This window comes from Gobius niger (assembly GCF_951799975.1).
Source record: "Gobius niger genome assembly, chromosome: 7".
Taxonomy (NCBI): domain Eukaryota; kingdom Metazoa; phylum Chordata; class Actinopteri; order Gobiiformes; family Gobiidae; genus Gobius; species Gobius niger.
In genome coordinates, this window is record NC_136858.1 from 38211801 (window position 1) to 38224123 (window position 12323).

Genomic DNA, 12323 nt, shown 5'->3' on the forward strand with positions numbered 1-12323 from the left:
TGTCACATTTTTGTCAAATTTTTGTCATTTTTTGTTGAATTTTTGTCATTTTTTTGTTAAATTTTTTGTCACATTTTTGTCGAATTTTTGTAACTCTTTGGTTGATCTTTTGTAATTTTTTTTGTTGAGTTTTTGTCACATTTATTTGTAATTTTTGTAATTTTTTTGTTGAATTTTTGTCACATTCTTGTTGAATTTACATCCTTGTTTTCTTCTCATTTTTTGTGGCTATTTTGGTGCTTTTTTTCCCCAAGAAGCTTTTTGATTAGGGTAAAGCCAAACTGCCAAAATAAATAATGAAAGTGGATCACGCATCAATACTTGGATGTTTCAACGGCACAATCCTCTCTATACATTTGACATTATGTTGTGTGACCGACTCGGCAGCAGCAGATGAAAGTCACGGCTTCAAACACGGACATCACACGGACCGGATCTGAGTTACGATTGGACGAGGAGACCGTCACCGTGGCAACACTGACGCCGAACGCCCCCACGACCGCCACGAAAACGCAGGACGAAGCTGGACTCCATCAACAGCAGGGTTTGAGTTAAGGAAGTTTAACCATTCTCCTCTATAGGTCACAGCAAGTCAAATTTAAAGGGAGAGGCCGCCATTTTTTACATACTCAGAGACAGACAGGTCAACTCATCTAAGCTCAGGTAAGAACATATCTCAGTATGGTTTAAAGGACTAGGAGGACTCAGGCAAACCTATCCCTAAAATGGCCGCCATCAGAGTTTTGACAGATTACTCAGAAATACGTGAATGTGCCAAGGCAACACTTCAGCCATGTTTTTAATGAGGGAGTGACAGAATAACATAGGGCTGTGCAATTAATCGAAATTTGATTACGATTTCGATTACAACAGTAAACGATTACAAAATTAGCATAATCGCAAAAAAACGATTCTAATTTATTTATTTTTTTTCCAATATTTTTTTTTTCAATTTTTGTCATTTTTTTTTTCTTTCTAATTTTTGGATTTTTGTCACTTTTTTGACGGATTTTTGTCTTTTTTTTTTAATGGATTTTTGTCACTTTTTTGATGGATTTTTGTCACTTTTTTGATGGATTTTTTGTCTTTTTTTGCTGGATTTTTGTCATTTTTTTGATGGATTTTTGTCTTTTTTTGATGGATTTTTGTCATTTTTTTGATGGATTTTTGTCTTTTTTTGATGGATTTTTGTCACTTTGTTGCTGGATTTTTGTCTTTTTTTTTGCTGGATTTTTGTCACTATTTTTGATTGATTTTTTGTCTTTTTTTGCTGGATTTTTGTCTTTTTTTGCTGGATTTTTGTAATTTTTTTGAAGGATTTTTGTCACTTTTTTGATGGATTTTTGTCATTTCTTTTGATGGATTTTTGTCATTTTTTTGCTGGATTTTTGTCACTTTTTTGCTGGATTTTTGTCACTTTTTTGATGGATTTTTGTCACTTTTTTTATGGATTTTTGTCATTTTTTTGCTGGATTTTTGTCACTTTTTTGCTGGATTTTTTGTCTTTTTTTGCTGGATTTTTGTCATTTTTTGCTGGATTTTTGTCACTTTTTTGCTGGATTTTTGTCACTATTTTTGATGGATTTTTGTCACTTTTTTGATGGATTTTTGTCACTTTTTTGATGGATTTTTTTAAAGGCAACAAATAATCGTTTGAATAATCGTGATTTCAATTATGACAAAAATAATCGTGATTATTATTTTTTCAATAATCGAGCAGCCCTAGAATAACATGATGGAAAGCTTGAAAAAGTCAATTTTGCATAATACCCCCCCTTTAAAGAGGCCTATTTCAAGACATTCACTACAGCCATTTTGAGAGAGACATTTTATACAAGGCAGTTATTCTAATTTACTGCATTTACAGACCAACAGAAGGTTTGTCATCATTGTAGTGTGATATAGACTGGTGCTGTGGGACTGAAAAAAGCAGAACACCCCCCCCTTTAACCTCTTAACTCCCGCCTGAACCGAGAGGATCTTTTTCCTCACGTCATCAGATTTTTTTTCCTTCATTTTTTTGTTGGGTATTCAACTCATTTTTGTAACTTTTTTGTCATTTTTTTGTCACATTTTTGTCAATTTTTTGTATTTTTTTGTCAAATTTTTATCACATTTTTGTCATTTTTTTTGGTCAAATTTTTCAATTTTTTTTGTCAATTTTTTATCAATTTTTTGTCATTTTTTGTCACATTTTTGTCAATTTTTTTGTCGAATTTTCGTCAATTTTTTTGTCACATTTGTGTCATTTTTTTTGGTCATTTTTAGTCAAATTTTTCATTTTTTTTGTCAATTTATAAAATTTTCGTCAATTTTTTGTCATTTTTTTTTAATCAATTTTTTGTTATTTTTTTGTCATTTTTTGTCAATTTTTGTCAATTTTTCGTCCATTTTTTTGTCACATTTGTGTCATTTTTTTGTCATTTTTAATCAAATTTTTCAATTTTTTTGTCATTTTTTAATCCATTTTTTGTCATTTTTCGTCCATTTTTTGTCATTTTTTTGTCAATTTTTTCATTTTTTTTTGTCAAATTTTTATCAATTTTTTGTCATTTTTTTGTCACATTTCCATCATTGTTTTCGTCTCATTTTATACAAGGCAGTTATTCTAATTTACTGCATTTACAGACCAACAGAAGGTTTGTCATCATTGTAGTGTGATATAGACTGGTGCTATGGGACTGAAAAAAGCAGAACACCCACTCTTTAAATAAATGTTAACTTGAAAACCCATTTTTCTCTTAAGTCTGATGTGATTAGTCTAAGAATCACTCAATATAGTTGTGTCTTATTTTTTTATGAATGTATCAGTAATTCCATGTTTTTTTTTAATGAAGTTTTGGGTGACGCATGTTGGGAGAATGTCACCAAATGTTGATGTGACGCTGAGGAACTGTCCCACGCTCCATCTGGACTCGCTCTGCCTCGTATGTCCAACAGCATGTTCATTTTCAGACATTCAGAGCCACAAATCTACAACATCCAAGACAAACGAGGATTTTCTTCATCAAGAGGAATTCTTCAAAATGAGAAAGTGTGAATCTCTGTCAGATGAAAGACCTCAGGGATTTTGCTGTTCGTTTTGTGGCTTCTTGCAATGTCGACATCATCAAATACGAAAATGTGCCGATATATTGTTCAAACAACACAAGATCCCTGTGACCCCTTAACTCCCACCTGAACCGAGCACATTTTCTCCAGTTTGGCTTTACCCCAATCCAAAAGCTTCTGGAAAAAAGGTGGGAAAATAGCGACAGAACTGAGATGAAAACAATGATGAAGATGTGACAAAAAAATGACAAAAAAATGACAAAAAAATGATCAAAAAAATGACAAAAAAATTACAAAAAATGACAAAAATTTGACAAAAAAATGACAAAAAAATTACAAAAAATTGACAAAAAATTGACAAAAAAGGACAAAAAAAGACAAAAAATGACTAAAAAATGACAAAAAAATGACAAAAAATGACTAAAAAATGACTAAAAATGACAAAAAAAAGACAAAAAAATAACAACAAAAAAACAAAAAATGATTAAAAAATGACAAAAAATGACAAAAAAAATGGACAGAGAATTTGACAAAAAATGAACAAAAAAAAGACAAAAAATTATAAAAAAATGACAAAAAATGACAAAAAATGACCAAAAAATGGACAGAGAATTTGACAAAAAATGACAAAAAATGACAAAAAAATGACAAAATGACAAAAAAATAACAAAAAATGATTAAAAAATGAAAAAATTACAAAAAATTACAAAAAAATTACAAAAAAATTGACAAAAAATTGACAAAAAAAGCACAAAAAAGCACAAAAAATGACAAAAAAAATTACTAAAAATTGGACAAAAATTTGATAAAAAATGACAAAAAAATGACAAAAAAATGACAAAAAAATGTCAAAAAAATGACAAAAAAATGACAAAAAAATGACAAAAAATTGACCAAAAAATGACAAAAAATGACAAAAAATAACACAAATTCAACTCAATACTTTGTAATAGAACCTTTGTTGGCAATAACAGAGGTCAAACAATTGCTATAGGCCTGTACCAGGTTTGCACACACAGGAGCTGGTGTTTTGGCCCATTCCTCCTGCAGATCTTCTCCAGAGCAGTGATGTTTTGGGGCTGTCGCCGAGCAACAAGGACTTTCAACTCCCTCCACAGATTTTCTATGGGGTTGAGGTCTGGAGACTGGCTAGGCCACTCCAGGACTTTCAAATGCTTCTTACATTCTGTCTCTCACAGTTGAAGTGAACCTATGATGAAAATTACAGACCTCTGTCATCATTTTAAGTGGGAGAACTTGCACAATTGGTGGCTGACTAAATACTTTTTTGCCCCACTGTATAATGTTAAACAGTGATTCTCTGCTGGTGGGTCAGGACCCAAACTTGGGTCACGGAACCAATTTTCAGTGGGTCGCGAGTCTATAGGGAACTTTTATTCAATATTTTCCATCTGAAACTGCCTGGGAACACTAACTGTGTCTGTTAAAGGGAATGTTATTGGGTTGTTTTGATCATAATTTCAGTCTTAATGGGAAATCTACAGCTTGTTCAACCAAAACTTGTGTGGAAAATACAATATTTTATACGATATATGACAAATTTACAGTTTTATTTGGGTCCTTGGCTCGTCATCCGAGGGTAATGGTGGATCCCAAAGCCACTCGGGAACCACTGATGTAAAACATTGGCATTTGCAGAAAAAAATTCTTTACTTTAGGCCACAATGTTGAGGTTCGGCCCTTGGGCGTTTTGGGAATGATGCAAATCGGCCCCCCATGATGCAAACTTGTCTACCCCTGGCCTATATAGTTGACTATGTAGTGCGGGCCTATGTAGTGAATGAGGGGTCAGGGACTAGAGTGGACATTCGGATACAGCCAATATGTAATCTCTGCTCAGGATGAAAATAAAAGACAATTGATTGACAGAGGAATTGTAATCATTGCTCAAGAAGATAACAGTTAAAACACTTCTTTTTTCAGTTTGTTACATTAACAGGCTGTTTAAGCTGCTCAAGATGCTAGCATGCTACCGGTTAGCGACTGTCATCAAGTGTCAATGGCTTCAACACGATAAACACGTGTGTTTATCGTGTTGAAGCCATTGACACTTGATAAAAAAATAAAAATCCCTCAAAATCGGCATCGGTATCGGCCTTAGGAAAAAACGGTATCGGTCGATCTGGTCAAAAGATCCAGTGGTGAATTCACTTTAGATCTTTTTCACAGCGACAAAGACTCATCACACAGTACAATTCACAATACAACGAACCCATTATGTTTCTAATAGGCAAGAGAACTAAATCAGATCATTTCACTAATGATTTCTAAGCTACCGTGTGTTCCTCCTGCATTATTTCATGACGATCCCCCCAAAAAACTGTCCCCGACACAACGGTGAAAGTAAATCTGATCATAAGTACAGAGCGCAGCCCCATTACCCTCATATTGATCCTCGCAAACGGCAGCAAATGACATTAGCATAAACTGAAGTGAAATTAAGTTAGGGCTAATCTGGTACTGGCAACTTAGCGTGAGCATGTGGCCCGTCTGTGTCCAGCATCAGGAGAAACTACTTACGCTAATGCAATTACAGAGGTTTAAAGCAGAGGAGGAGGAGGAGGAGGAGGAGGAGGAGGAGGAGGAGGAGGAGGAGGAGGAGGAGGAGACAGAGAGCTGTGAGTGAAAGTAAAGCCTTGGATCTTCTTTTGGGTGTCCACTAAGTATCTCCAGTGAAGGTTCTTGGGTCGTCTCCAGTTCTCTGTAGTTGAAGTGTCAAACGTTTATTTTTATCACTTTTTTTGTCGGGCAGTCGTCTCATTTTTGTCAAATTTTTGTGACTTTTTTGTGACTTTTTCGTCTTTTTTTTTTTTTTTGGTCCATTTTTTGGTCACTTTTTTGTCAAATTTTTCATCAAATTTTTGTTCATTTTTTTGTCAAATTTTTGTCGTTTTTTCGTCCCTTTTTTTCTCAATTTTTTGTCAAATTTTCGTGACATTTTTGTCAATTTTTTTGATTTTTTTGTCAAATTCTTATCACTTTTTTAGTCCATTTTTTGTCACTTTTCGGCCATTTTTTCCTCAATTTTTCTCACTTTTTTGTAAAATTTCCGTGACTTTTTTGTCATTTTTTTGTCAATTTTTTTGTTGTTTTTTGGTCAAATTTTCGTGACTTTTTTGTCACTTTTTCGTCAAATTTTTCTCACTTTTTTGTCCATTTTTTGTCCATTTTTTTTTCTTTTTTTTGTCCATTTTTTGTCATTTTTTCGTCATTTTTTTAAAAAAATTTGGTCAAATTCTTATCACTTTTTTGGTCCATTTTTTGTCACTTTTTCATCCATTTTTTCTCATTTTTTCACATTTCCATCATTGTTTTCGTCTCAGTTTTGCTGCTATTTTCACAACTTTTTTCCAGAAGCTTTTGGATTGGGGCCAAACTGGAGAAAATGTGCTCGGTTCAGGTGGGAGTTAAGGGGTTAAAGGGATATTTCAGGATGTTTGACATAGGGCCTCATTTCCTCGTTATCCAGAGCGTTGCATATTTATGGAGATTTTTTTTGTTTGTAATTCATGCAGTTCTTATGTTTGAAGAGCTTAGAGGCGCTAGGCTAATGCAAGGCTACTGCATTTCATTTGAAAGCTAAGACCTACAAAACTAAATTGATCTTTTTCCTCACATGATCAGATTTTTTTTCATCACTTTTTATGTTGGGCAGTCGTCTCATTTTTGTCAAATTTTCGTGACTTTTTTGTCACTTTTTCGTCTTTTTTTTTTGGTCCATTTTTTGGTCACTTTTTCTAAATTTTTCGTCAAATTTTTGTCGTTTTTTCGTCCATTTTTTCTCAATTTTTTGTCAAATTTTCGTGACTTTTTTGTCAATTTTTTAGATTTTTTTGTCAAATTCTCATCTCTTTTTTTCTCAATTTTTCTCACTTTTTTGTCAAATTTCCGTGACTTTTTTGTCATTTTTTGGTCAAATTTTTCAATTTTTTTGGTCAAATTTTCGTGACTTTTTGTCACTTTTTCGTCAAATTTTTCTCACTTTTTTGTCAATTTTTTGTCCATTTTTTTTCGGTTTTTTGTCAATTTTTTGTCACTTTTTCATCCATTTTTTTCTCACTTTTTTCACATTTCCATCATTGTTTTCGTCTCAGTTTTGTTGCTATTTTCACACCTTTTTTTCCAGAAGCTTTTGGATTGGGGTAAAGCCAAACTGGAGAAAATGTGCTTGGTTCAGGTGGGAGTTAACGGGTTAATGCAGGCTAGCTGATACCATAGAAATGCACTAGCCTAGCACTAGCCTAGCGCCTCTAAGCTCTTCAAATATAAGAACTGCATGAATTACAAAAAAAAATATCTCCAGAAATCAGCAACACTCTGGATAACGAGGAAATGAGGCCCTATGTCAAACATCCTGAAACATCCCTTTAAGCCCCTCCCCTCCATTAACAGCTACTCCCACCTGTGGGTAAACGCCTTTGTAGTTATGAGTCTTTGTTATTCTAAGTCCTAACAACCTACACTCAGCTGATCACTACTAAATACCTGCCTATTGATCTATTCACTTCAGATTTGTGACTTGGACTAAAGCTGTCGTCACGTCCGCTAATGGCTGATGGATTTATTTCACTGCTCCACCTGCCAGGCAACTACATATTGATCTGTCCTCGACTGAGTGTCCGACACGTCCCCCGGCTCTGCCCTCCAGGAAGTCTCGGTGAAAACGGTCAGATTTCAGAGTGTTGAGCAGCTGTGGCAAAATGTTGTGAACACTATTTGTCGTCCTCAAGCTGTGAAACGTTTCTGAGGTTTCTCTTTGAGATCTCCTTGGTGTCTGACAGGTCTCGGAGACATTGCAGGAGCATCACAGAAACGTCTCACAGGTTGAGGACGACAAAGAGGGTTCCCAACACAACTGCCCGAGACAGTGTAGACCAGGGATCTCCAACCAGCAGCTCGCCAGGCCTTTCCACATGACTCTAATGCTGGCCTGTATTCCATTAGAGGCCGGGTCTCTGTCAGAGGCCGGGTCTCCGACAGAGGCCGGGTCTCTGTCAGAGGCCGGGTCTCCGACAGAGGCCGGGTCTAACAGAGGCCGGGTCTCCGACAGAGGCCGGGTCTCCGACAGAGGCCGGGTCTAACAGAGGCCGGGTCTCCGACAGGGGCCGGGTCTAACAGAGGCCGGGTCTCCGACAGAGGCCGGGTCTAACAGAGGCCGGGTCTCCGACAGAGGCCGGGTCTCCGACAGAGGCCGGGTCCCTGTCAGAGGCCGGGTCTCCGACAGAGGCCGGGTCTCCGACAGGGGCCGGGTCTAACAGAGGCCGGGTCTCCGACAGAGGCCGGGTCCCTGTCAGAGGCCGGGTCTCCGACAGAGGCCGGGTCTCCGACAGGGGCCGGGTCTCCGACAGGGGCCGGGTCTCTGACAGGGGCCGGGTCTCCGACAGAGGCCGGGTCTAACAGAGGCCGGGTCTCCGACAGGGGCCGGGTCTCCGACAGGGGCCGGGTCTCCGACAGAGGCCGGATCTCTGACAGAGGCCGGGTCTCCGACAGAGGCCGGGTCTAACAGAGGCCGGGTCTAACAGAGGCCGGATCTCTGACAGGGGCCGGGTCTCCGACAGAGGCCGGATCTCCGACAGAGGCCGGGTCTAACAGAGGCCGGGTCTAACAGAGGCCGGGTCTAACAGAGGCCGGGTCTCCGACAGAGGCCGGGTCTAACAGAGGCCGGGTCTAACAGAGGCCGGGTCTAACAGAGGCCGGGTCTGACAGAGGCCGGGTTCGCGGCTGGCGGAGGCAAATTAAAGCCGGTCTCTAAAACAGGCCGGGGCTTTTATTAGAAATTATAGCAGTAGAAATATTCCCCATGTTAGGAGTTTGTCTCACACTGGTGTAAATGAAAACTCACGTGCAGGAAGTAACAAACTGAACCCGGGCCGAGGGGGACGCTGCGGAGGAGCTGATCCCAGCGTAACTTTGACACAGATTTAGCCACTTTTCAAACCTCCTGTGACCATATTTGGAAACAGGACAAATGTCGTGTGACCCTCCAGGGTTTTAATAAAGTCTCCATCGCGTCTTCAAAGCACGTCCAGCTGCTCCGTGTGCAGGTCAGTCCCACGCCTCAAAATAACTCCTCCCATCAGCGCGAGCGTCTCGTCTTCTCTCGGGTCAGTCTCATGATCGATCACAAACACAAACACTCCGTCTAAACTCGCCTTTTACACAAGATAACAACAAATAATCCGGTCCAAGGTAAAAACGAAACAGAAACCTGCAGTGACACTGATGTCAAAGCTCCGCTAACAGCAACGAAACACTTCCTGTTGTCCCGACAAAATAAAAGGCGTCAATGTTCCAGCCGCTGGGAGAGGGTTTGAAATGTTCATTAATAATCCTCGTTTGTATTTTATCCCAGTGTTTCCACCACCCCTTACAACACATAGGCCAAGATTGTGAGAAAAAGATTGTGAATCAAAAGAAAAAGATTGTGTGTCAGCAGTGAGACGACGACAGCAACCACCAGCCACAAGCCTAGGTCTAGTAAAAGTAGAAATATAGAGACCACTTTTTCCTTCTCTTTTTTTAACCTCTTACCGCCCGCCTGAACCAAGTGCATTCTGTCCTCTTTGGCTATTATATAGGCCTGTGTAACACCTCATTTGAAAGCTAAGACCCACAAAACTGATCTTTTTCCTCGTGTTGTTGCTGTGTTGTGTCACCTTTATGTTTTTTTTTTGGTCACATTTTTGTTGAATTTTTGTCACTTTTTTGTTGAATTTTTGTCAGATTTTTTTGAATTTTTGTCATTTTTCTTATTGAATTTTTGTCACATTTTTTGTGGCTGTTTCGGTGCTTTTTTTTCCCAAGAATCTTTTTGATTTTTGTCATTTTTTTTGGTCATTTTTTTGTCATTTTTTTGTTGAATTTTTGTCACATTTTTTTTAATTTTTTGTCATTTTTTTGTTGAATTTTTGTCATTTTTTAGTTGAGTTTTTGTCACTTTTTTGTCGAATTTTTGTCATTTTTTGTTACATTTTTTGTCTTTTTTTGTCGAATTTTTTCACTTTTTTGTCGAATTTTTGTCATTTTTTTGTCGAATTTTTTTCACTTTTTTGTTGAATTTTTTTCACTTTTTTGCCGAATTTTTGTCACTTTTTTGTAGATTTTTTGTCATTTTTTTGTTAATTTTTGTCATTTTTTAGTTGAATTTTTTTCACTTTTTTGTCTAATTTTTGTCATTTTTTTGTTGAATTTTTGTCATTTTTTGTCTAATTTTTGTCACTTTTTGGTTGAACTTTTGTCACTTTTTGTCACATTTTTGTCACTTTTTGTAACTTTTACATCCTTGTTTTCTTCTCATGTTTTGTCGCTGCTTTGGCGCTTTTTTCCCCAAGCAGCTTTTTGATTCGGGTAAAGCTAAACTGGAGAAAATGGGATCCGTTCAGGTGGGAGTTAAGAGGTTAAGACTTGTTTGTGCTCCCAATAATGGAAAGAGGCTAAAACACATAAAACAGCCTCTAATCTGACCAAACAAAGTGAATAAGAAGCCTCTGGACCTCCGGCTTTACGCGCTGTGTCTTCCTTTGCGCGCTTCCCTCTGGCACGTGCGCGCGGGGTAAATAAAGCACCGAGACGTGAAATTTCCACAAAAACAACCCACGCGTTCAAGCTGCGAAACCCCCCGAAATCCATCCTCCATCCCGCGCGTGGTTCTGCACTCACCTCTTCTGCAACTTCTCCAAAAGAAACGCTCTCAGCGCGAGCTCGAGCGCGGCCTCCTCATCTCCGCGTCGTCTCTTCAGAAGAAAAACACCCGTAATCCTGATGTTCTGGAGGTGATCGTGAACCAGGAGAAAAGGCTCCCAGCGGCTCACATGTCTCCGCTGTTTTGATGCCTCTCTGGTCTGTCTGTGCAACAGGCTGCAGACGGACACGTCAAGAGCGCACACGTGCAGGCGCGCGCGGCCGGGCGCTTTCAAAATAAAACTCATCAGGATCAGCTGTTCCCAATCTGTTTGCTGTTGTTGAGTTATTTTTGTCATTTTTTGTCAAGTTTTTGTCACATTATTGTTGAATGTCTGTCATTTTTTGGTTGAGTTTTTGTCACATTTTTGTAAATTTTTTGTCATTTTTTTGTTGATTTTTTGCCTTTTTTTTGTTGAATTTTTGTCATTTTTTTGTTGAGTTTTTGTCATTTTTTTTGTAGAATTTTTGTCTTTTTTTTAATTTTTTGTCTTTTTTTTTTGGAATTTTTCTCACTTTTTGGTTGAATTTTTGTCACATTTTTGTTGAGTTTTTGTCCTTTTTTGTCTTTTTTGTTGAATTTTTGTCACATTTTTGTCATTTTTTTGTTGAATTTTTGTCTTTTTTTTGTTGAATTTTTGTCACATTTTTGTTGAGTTTTTGTCCTATTTTGTCATTTTTTTGTTAATTTTTTGTCACATTTTTGTCATTTTTTGTTGAATTTTTGTCATTTTTCTGTTGATTTTTTGTCATTTTTTTGTTGAATTTTTGTCATTTTTTTGTCCTTTTTTGTCTTTTTTTGTCCTTTTTTTTGTTAATTTTTTGTCACATTTTTGGTTGAATTTTTGTCATTTTTTGTTGAATTTTTGTCACATTTTTGTCATTTTTTTGTTGATTTTTTGTCACATTTTTTTGTTGAATTTTTGTTGAATTTTTGTCATTTTTTGTTGAATTTTTGTCATTTTTTTGTTGAATTTTTGTCATTTTTTTTGTTGAATTTTTGTCATTTTTTTGTTAATTTTTTGTCACATTTTTGGTTGAATTTTTGTCACATTTTTGTCATTTCTTTGTTGAATTTTTGTCATTTTTTTGTTGAATTTTTGTCACATTTTTGTCATTTTTTTGTTGAATTTTTGTCATTTTTTTGTTGAGTTTTTGTCACAAACTCATCAGAATCAGCTGTTCTCACTCTGTTTACTCTCTGTGACCCCGGTTTCTCTCGTGGACTGTGATCATGTTCACAGCCACGATTATTATTATCAATGATTTTCTAGAACAGTTCATGTTGAGTCTCTTTGTGCTTCGGCCTAAAATCTAGTTTATAGATAATAATTATAGATGAATAAGACATTGTGTTCGTCTGAAGCTTCATGTTGGTGCCTCTCCTCCTCCTTCTAATTTTTATTTTCTAGATTGGGCTCCACTTTATTTTATGCTTTGATATTTTGTGCCGAACAACATTTAACTCCCGCCTGAACCGAGAGGATCTTTTTCCACACGTCATCACATTTTTTTTCCAGCATTTTTTTGTTGGGCATTCAACTCATTTTTGTAACTTTTTTGTCATTTTT

The 12323-nt window shown here is 36.9% G+C and overlaps 1 protein-coding gene across 1 annotated transcript in view; it reads right to left on the minus strand.

The window, feature by feature from the left end:
• LOC306965532 (proline-rich protein 5-like) overlaps positions 1-10860 on the minus strand; it is a gene marked incomplete at its 3' end in the record, with an annotated part of 72195 nt that extends 61335 nt beyond the window's left edge. Inside the window, exon 1 of the mRNA XM_079560006.1 lies at positions 10732-10860. The remainder of the gene's footprint in view (positions 1-10731) is intronic.
• Positions 10861-12323: the final 1463 nt, after the last annotated feature.